Genomic DNA, 8,378 nt, shown 5'->3' on the forward strand with positions numbered 1-8,378 from the left:
GCATATCAAACATGATTTTACAATGATATAGAAATTATAGTTAATTTTTATTATTAATCTGTAATACTTGGATTAAGTCACTTGCTCTTCTTATTTGAATTGATAAAATTGATTATGAAATGATTCTTTATTTCGTATGTTAAAAGGATCATAATTGATTGATGCATAAATATGAAAATGCTCACGTCAAGCGTCTCTCATCATCAGTCCCATAATTTGACGAAGGAAGATAAATAAAGTACTGAGCGCCCCTTGTTTATTTGCTATAGTCTACCACTTTGAATACTAACTCAACCATGTTATAGGGTCAAAGGATAATAATTGATGGATAGGTATAAGATATTAAATGTTTTTTTTTTCATAATTTAAGTTTTATAATTTGGTTCGAAAGATAGATGATTTTTTTATTCGGTCTAAGTAAATTCAGAGCACATTTTATACTTGTTTAAAAGTTGATTTTTAAAATATTTGTCACATTTAAACTCTAATCATTTTATTATTCACTATGTCACACAAATGGAATTGCATTTTTTTTTATATATTCTAGGTGTTTAAGTTTTGTCTGACTAACTCTAGAGGTAAAATGCAAGTATTTAAATTTTGCTTGATTAATTTTAGAGATAGATCTTCTTTAATCTTTCTTCTAGTTAATAGATTCGAATTCTGTTTTTTTATTTATTTTCCCAAGTATTTTATTACTACATCAGGCAAATTAAATTATATGGAAAGGATTATTTATGAAAAAAGAAATATAATTACTATAAACAAATCTATTTGACTAAGTTCATTTATGTTTTATATTTGTTAACATAAATCAGTTATTATCAAATTAATTCTCACAATATGTTCTACGTATAATAATGTATTGAACTACTTCAACAAATCTATGTGTGAAGTATCCAGCATCTGATATTCGTACAGTAATATCTATAACTCCTTTGCGAGCCCCATATCAAGAAATTATATATTCTGTCAAAGAAAATCCTTCACGTAAATGACTTTGAATGAGTAAATAAATCATTTGTTTTTGGGGATTCGACATTAATTTTCTCATATCTACTAATTGATGTATCTGAGATATATTTTCTCTAGCTCCCGAAAAAATATTATATTACTGGATTAGAAGGATCAATCATAAAAAAAAATTAGGATTCATTTCTTATCTCAAATATTAGCATATCATATCTCAATGGATTAACGTACTCTCTTTATGTGTGACTCCGTGCACCACACATAAATTTCGTATGTTGGGATCACTTTCAGGTGTCTTGCACATTTATTGGACATGAGAGTCCGACACGGGATCAGATACCGTATTAAAGTCGAATAAATTAAACTGAAAAGTAACAATAATAAAATAGCTTTTTTATCAATAAAAATTTGAAATTACGTGATTTATGCACGTTTATTGGACATGAGAGTCCAACACGGGATCAGGTGTCATATCAAAATCGAACAAATTAAACTGGAAAGTAACAATAATAAAAAAACTTTTTATGTAAGTATACGACATTGCCTCACGTGAGTTTTTTTCCCCTTTCTCCCATATTTTCATCGTCTATACTAATAACTAATAGTTATTTATAATTTTTTTATCAAAAAATAATAAAAAATAATAGTTATATGTGATTTAACTCCTCCCTATTAACTTAGAAACGGATTGACGAGAATACTAGGAGCAAATGAATCAACTTTTATCACGTATAGGATAGTTTTAAAATGACTAATTTATATATCTATTTTTCGTTTTACTCCTAATAGATCAATTCATAAAAAAATTAGTGAAAATCAATCGACTGATTTTTAATACTAGTCAAATCAATTTCTCTATATGTCGAAATTTTGAATAAATCAATCGACTGATTTATTTTTGTATCAAAATTAATTTTGGACAAAACTAGCTGATCTTGTCGGAAGGCCGCTAGCTCTGGTCGATACTTGATTGACAGGCATAAAACTTCTTTAGCTTAAAATGGAATCTTCCTCCGATTCTGCATATAGTCAGATGATCTGACAAAGCGTTAGTGATTAAAGACCAAGAAGGGATCCTTGACAAGGTCTTTCGACGCTCAAGTCAGTACACTTTCTGGCGAGAGGGCGAAGCAGAAGAACTATAATGGATATGCGTCAAAGTAAGGTGTAGATGATACTAATTGCGTACCTCGTCAACAGAGAGAATCTCCCTTTATATGCCACCTCTTACAACTTCTGTGATCGTGAGGTGGCCCCTTGCGTCAGAGTTTGTTAGGTGATGGAAATAGTACAATCTGGGTGATCGGCAATGATGGTCCGAGGAATCATTTTTTTTACCCACAGATGTATATCTTTTGTTGCTTATGCCTTACGCATTTGATAAGGTTGTTGAGATATACTATTATAACGAATCAATTAGTGAGGGAATCCTCAAGGAATATTCCTTGACAACTTTGACAGTCTGTCAAAATGTTGTCTGCTGCATGTCTGCTAAATATATCTCGGTCAGTCCTTAAGTTGGTCGTTTAACTAAAATGTCTTTCATTGAATATATTTCGGACTGATCTTTCATTTGGCCGGGCATTTATAGTAAGCCTTATGAAATGAAGCATCTTTAACCTGTATCGGTATCGATCTACTCTGTCGTGTGCTAAGTACTACAAAGACCTGTTCAAAGACTAGTATGATGCCCATAGTATGCCAAAGATCTATTCAAGGAATCATATGATAAGTTATGCATGTTAGAGTATTTATTTTGGAGACAATATAATATCAAGTAACTTAGACCCGATCAACCATTGCCTGGTCGACCGTATATGTAGAGTTTCCTAGGGATAAGTATCTTCAAGCCTGCTTGGTCTTTGCTCGATCGGGCGTACACATAGAGTCTTGTGTTCAACCAATCTTTATTTGGTCAATCTAGTATAAAGAAGTTTATGAGGCTGTCTTTAAGCCCGCTCAGTCTGTGCCCGGCCGGGCGTACACATAAAGTCTTCTGTTCGACTGACCCTAATCCGGTTGATCGTGTATTAAGGTCTTTGCGAGGCTAAGTGTCTTTAAGCTCGGTCTGCCTTTGCCCAGTCGGGTGTACACAGAGAGTTATGTTTGATCGGTCTTTATCTAGCCAATCGTATATTAAGATCTTGGTGAGGTTAAGTGTCTTTAAGCTCGGTCGGACTTTGTCCGACTGAGCGTACACAGAGAGCCCTATGTTCGATCGACCTTTATCTAGCCGATCGTATATTAAGATCTTTGTGAGCCTAAGTGTTTCATGGCCTGGCCGACCTTTGTTCGACCGGGCGTACATAGAGAGTCCTATATTCGATCGGCCTTTATCTGACCGATCATATATTAAGATCTTTGTGAGACTAAGTGTTTTTGAGTCAAGTTAGCCTTTGTCCGGCCGAGCGTACACAAAGAGCCCTATGTTCGATTGACCTTTATCTGGTCGATCGTATATTAAGATCTTTATAAGACTCAAGTGCCTAGGGTCCAGACAATCTTTCATCTGGTCGGGCTCCTTTGAACCCGACCAGCTATTTACCGTCTGAGCGCATTATTTCTTTAGTTTCAGAGTAAAATCCTAGAGTCCTTATACTCGATCAGGTGTGTACCTGGCTAGCCTTATCTGAATGCCCTGCTTTAGAGCCACGCAGGCAGGACTCGAGAATTTTGAGGCTGGGTGATCAATAGGACAAGTATGGAATGCACCTCTATCCTGACTTTGACCGCTGCGTCACCTATACCTTGACTACAACGTTATCTTCCGAATTCACTAGTTATAACTCGTATCACTAGCCTCCCTTCAAGTATAGTCGAAGGAGATGTAGGCGACTAACTGGACTCGAGTTTTAGTCTCGTTCACTCACCTTCTATACTTGGTGATTTTCCATATTCATGTTCTTGGTTGTGCCTTAGGTACTTGATGCTTTTTTCAAAAACGATCTTCCCTCTGTTGGGGGCTAGTACCAAGGACATGCAAAAAGATATTTTTTGCTATAAAATGTTTCGCTTGTCACATCCTTCATAAATGCTCGTTTATAGGTGCATGCCACGTGACCCCACTACTCATTCTCTGCAACTTTTGCTGTCGTCAACTGCCTCGTATAATGCACTGGCACACTCAATTTTGCAAATCAACTATCCTCCTTAAGTGGGTCATTTTAATCTGACAGTGGCAATTAAATTCCTCTTTATAAAACTCTAAATGCTGTGGGTTCTTAGCACTTCGTGCTTCCTTTTCTCTGGTTTATTTTCTTCGGTGACCTTCCTACATTCCTTTATTTTCTTCGGCGACCCTCATTCCTTTGTATTACTTCTTTCTTGAATCACCAATAATCTAGTAAGTTATGATAGATCAGATGCGAGCGATAGAGGGGGGGGGGGGTGAATATCGTGCTCTTTTTAAAACTTTTCTTTAACTTTAAAATCAGAATTGTGCAACGGAAAATAAAAAGATAGACAAATTCTTTTACTTCGTTCGGAACCTAGCTCGACTCCTACTCGAAGGCCCGCGGTCCTTGACCGCACCGATGGGCAATCACTATAACTCTTCTTTCTGAAACCTTCGGAAAGAAGCAGATCGTACAGATACAGAAAGTATAAGATAGTAACAACCCTACTATCTTATTTAAAAATGAGTGCAATACAAAAGTTATATCGACAGTAGTATTCGTAGAATGTAGCTTGGTTGGTACTTCCGGACGGAGTGGCTTGCTGAGCTGATGAAGACGTGTAGCACAATTCGTACGCAAAGAAGAGTTTTTTAGATGATCAGAAGTATATACAGCCTCATACTTCGAGCCTCCTTTTATAGGTGTACTGGACGTTCGGTCGACCGATCCTCCTGTTTGGTCGACCAATCCTCCTGTTCGGTCGACTGAACACGCTCCCTTCCTTTCTGGCTAGCGTCTGACGCTGGCTCGATCTCTGGCAATCAATGCTCTTTAAGGGTTCGGTCGACCAATTTTTTCGGTCGACCGAACAGCTTCCTTCCCTGTTCGTCGTGATTTGCCGAGATCAACAGTTAATGCGCCTTTAATGCTGATTGGTTCGGTTGACCGATCCATGCATTCGGTCGACCGATCAGTGTGCTTTCCTTCTGCTCTGATCGTTGCTGTCTGTGCTGAGTCATCTGGGTTCGGTCGACCGATCATAAGGTTTGGTCGACCGATCAGTATTTGATTGGACTTAGACTCTGTTCTGGTCTGGTCTGAATACTGCACTGATTTTGCCTTGTTCGGTCGATCGATACAGTGGTTCAGTCGACTGATCCAGTTGTACCTACAAAACAGTGTTAAGCAAAAATCTCCTGCAAAACAGATGTTAGAACAATAATATTATAATACAGGAGTAATATGAAAGACAGTAGAACTGTCTTGATCTCAACTTTGAAACCTTCTCAGTTTCTTCAGTTGGATCAGCCACCTTAGGTTGTTCCCTTCGAGAACACGACCTCACTGTCGCTCCTCCAGTTTATTTACCTCAACCTACCTGCAAAACTTTGATCCTCCAGATCTAGTTTGGACTTTTCACTCAGCCTTGATCGGCTCCCCAGGACTTTTCTCTTGATCTTCGGTCCTCCAGACCTCTTGATCACATTGCCAAGCTTCGGGTCCCCTCGACCTACTTGGACTTACACCTGGGTTCCACGATCTGCTAAGATTTCTCCTGCATAGCCTCCAACTAGGTCTTTTCCGGTTGAGTAAACATCCTGCACACTCAGTCAACTTGTTAGATCATAACAAGATTTACTTGAACCTTTGACAACATCAAAACATAGGTTTGATTCTGGTGCAACTTGCACCAACAATCTCTCCCTTTTTGATGTTTGACAACCAAGATTCAAAGTTAAGTTAAAATATGTAATAATTAAATAAACAAGCAATTTTAAATTTTAACTCTCCCCCTGAGTTAAACAACTCCCCCTGAATTCACTATCTCTCCCCTTTTGACACACATAAAAAATAGGGGAAGACTAAAAAACCAAGTATAAGTAAGATTGAACCTTAAAGTTTGAAAAATTTAACACTTTAAAAAATTTAGCTAGGTTTATAAAGAGAGTTAACCTTTTATTTGTAAAAGAACACTAACAATCCATTAAAATTGTCAAGGTATAGTAATTTTTAAAGGTTTACCAAATTTTAAAAAGATCTTACTAAGTTTTAAAGTTTTACTAAGATTTTAGAAAAATATTTTACCTGAATTTTTCAAATATAATAAATTTAAACACTTTTAAAAGTCTAAAAATATGAAATCCAAGTGTAAAATAAGAATTTTACTAAGTGTAAAAGGTTTTTGAAAAATATAAATCTAAAAATTGAAATATAAAAAGTTTTTGAATAATTTTGAACACTTTTAAAAAATATGAAAGAATTTTACTAAGTGTAAAAATTTAAACATTTTTGAAAAGGTTTTCAAGAATAATTTTGAACACTTTTATAAATCTAGAAATCTACTAGATATATATATATTTTTTAATTTAAGAATTCAAAAGTTAAGAGTTTAGCATAGATAAATTATTTTGAAAGACACAATGTGAAAAGTTCCACTAAGTTAAAAATTATAGAAATATTTTGAAAAATAATTTTTTGGAAATTTTTGAAAATTTTGAAATTAAGATACATAAGAATGTGAAAATTTTAACGAAGTTGAAAAAGTATTTCAAAAAAGATTAAAAAAAAATATAGTTCAAGTCTCCCCCTAGAATTGATGACAACTTAAAAGTCCAAGCATGGGCAAAAAGACTAAGGAAAAATGTCCTTATGATGAAATGTCCAACCTTTGTACAAAGCTAACTACCATAAGATAGTAGCAATTGACTCAGGTTGGTCAATTTGAGTGTTTAGGACTAACCAGGTTTTTACTTGCTAGTTAACTCAAATTGATCTATGTATGCAGTTTAAAGCCCAGATTTATAGCGATGCACTGACATAAGCATCTGAAATCTTGGGTTAGGTCCTAAGCATCTCACCCATTCTAAGTTATCAAGCAAGGGATCCTACTGTGCTTGTGAAATGTTGGCTCCTAGAACTATAGGAACATGCAGTTCTACGGTAGAACCTAGGCTACTTTAGAAAATTAAAATAATTTGAAAGAGTATTGAAAACCAAAATTTTGAAAGAGGGATTTTTACAAAAATAATTTTTGAAAAATAAACTAAGTAATAATTTTCAAAAATAAAAGAACCTACTCTATAAAACATATTCCTAATTGTCTTCTTAAGTTACTAAATTTTATTTCAGGTAATGGCTTAGTGAAGATATCCGCTAAGTTAGATTTAGATTCAATATAGTTAAGTTCAATATCCCCTTTTGAAACATGATCCCTAATGAAATGATATTTTACTTCTATATGTTTCGTTCTAGAGTGATGAACTGGAGTTTTAGTTAGATTTATAGAGCTAATATTATCAATGTAAGTTTTTACATTTTTATAATTTAGATTAAAATCTTTTAAGGTATGTGACATCCATAGCAATTGGGCTACGCATTCACCCATTGCAATGTATTCGGCTTCGGTGGTTGATAATGCAATACATTGTTGCTTATGACTAAACCAACTAACTAAAGATGATCCTAGTAATTAACATCTTCCACTAGTACTCTTTCTATCTAACTTACACCCGACATAATCAGAATCAGAATATCCGACCAAGTCAAATTGTGAAGTTCTAGGGTACCATATTCCTACATTAATAGTTCCCTTTAAATATTTAATAATTCTTTTAACCAATGATAAATGGGACTCTTTCGCACAAGTTTGGTATCGGACGCACATACTAACGGCAAATAAAATGTCGGGTCGGCTTGCCGTTAGATAAATTAAACTTCCTATCATGCTTTTGTACAATTTTAAGTCAACAGATTTTCCATTTTCGTCACTATCAAGATTTATGTTACTTGCCATAGGTGTTTTAATTTCTTTGGAGTTTTCCATACCAAATTTCTTAATAAGGTCTTTTGTGTATTTAGTTTGATGTACATAGTTATTATCTTTAGTCTGTATAATTTGAAGACATAAAAAATAGTTTAATTCACCAACCAAACTAATTTCAAATTCATTTTCCATTAAAGTTACAAATTCGTGTAAGTTTTGAGTTGGTTGAACCAAATATAATATCGTCAACATAAACTTGAGCTATGAAAATATCTGAATTAAAGGTTTTAATAAAAAGTGTAGGATCAATTTGTCCTTCTTTAAACTCTTTAGATTTTAAAAAATTAGACAGTCTTTTATACCAAGCCCTAGGTGCTTGTTTTAGTCCATATAATATCTTTTTTAGCTTAAAGACATATGTTGGGTTTTCTATATCCTCAAAACCGGGTGGTTGACTCACGTAGACTTCTTCCTTAATATATCCATTTAAAAAAGCGGATTTAACATCCATTTGGTATAACTTGAAA

Source organism: Zingiber officinale, chromosome 2B (assembly GCF_018446385.1).
Source record: "Zingiber officinale cultivar Zhangliang chromosome 2B, Zo_v1.1, whole genome shotgun sequence".
NCBI classification, from domain to species: Eukaryota; Viridiplantae; Streptophyta; class Magnoliopsida; order Zingiberales; family Zingiberaceae; genus Zingiber; species Zingiber officinale.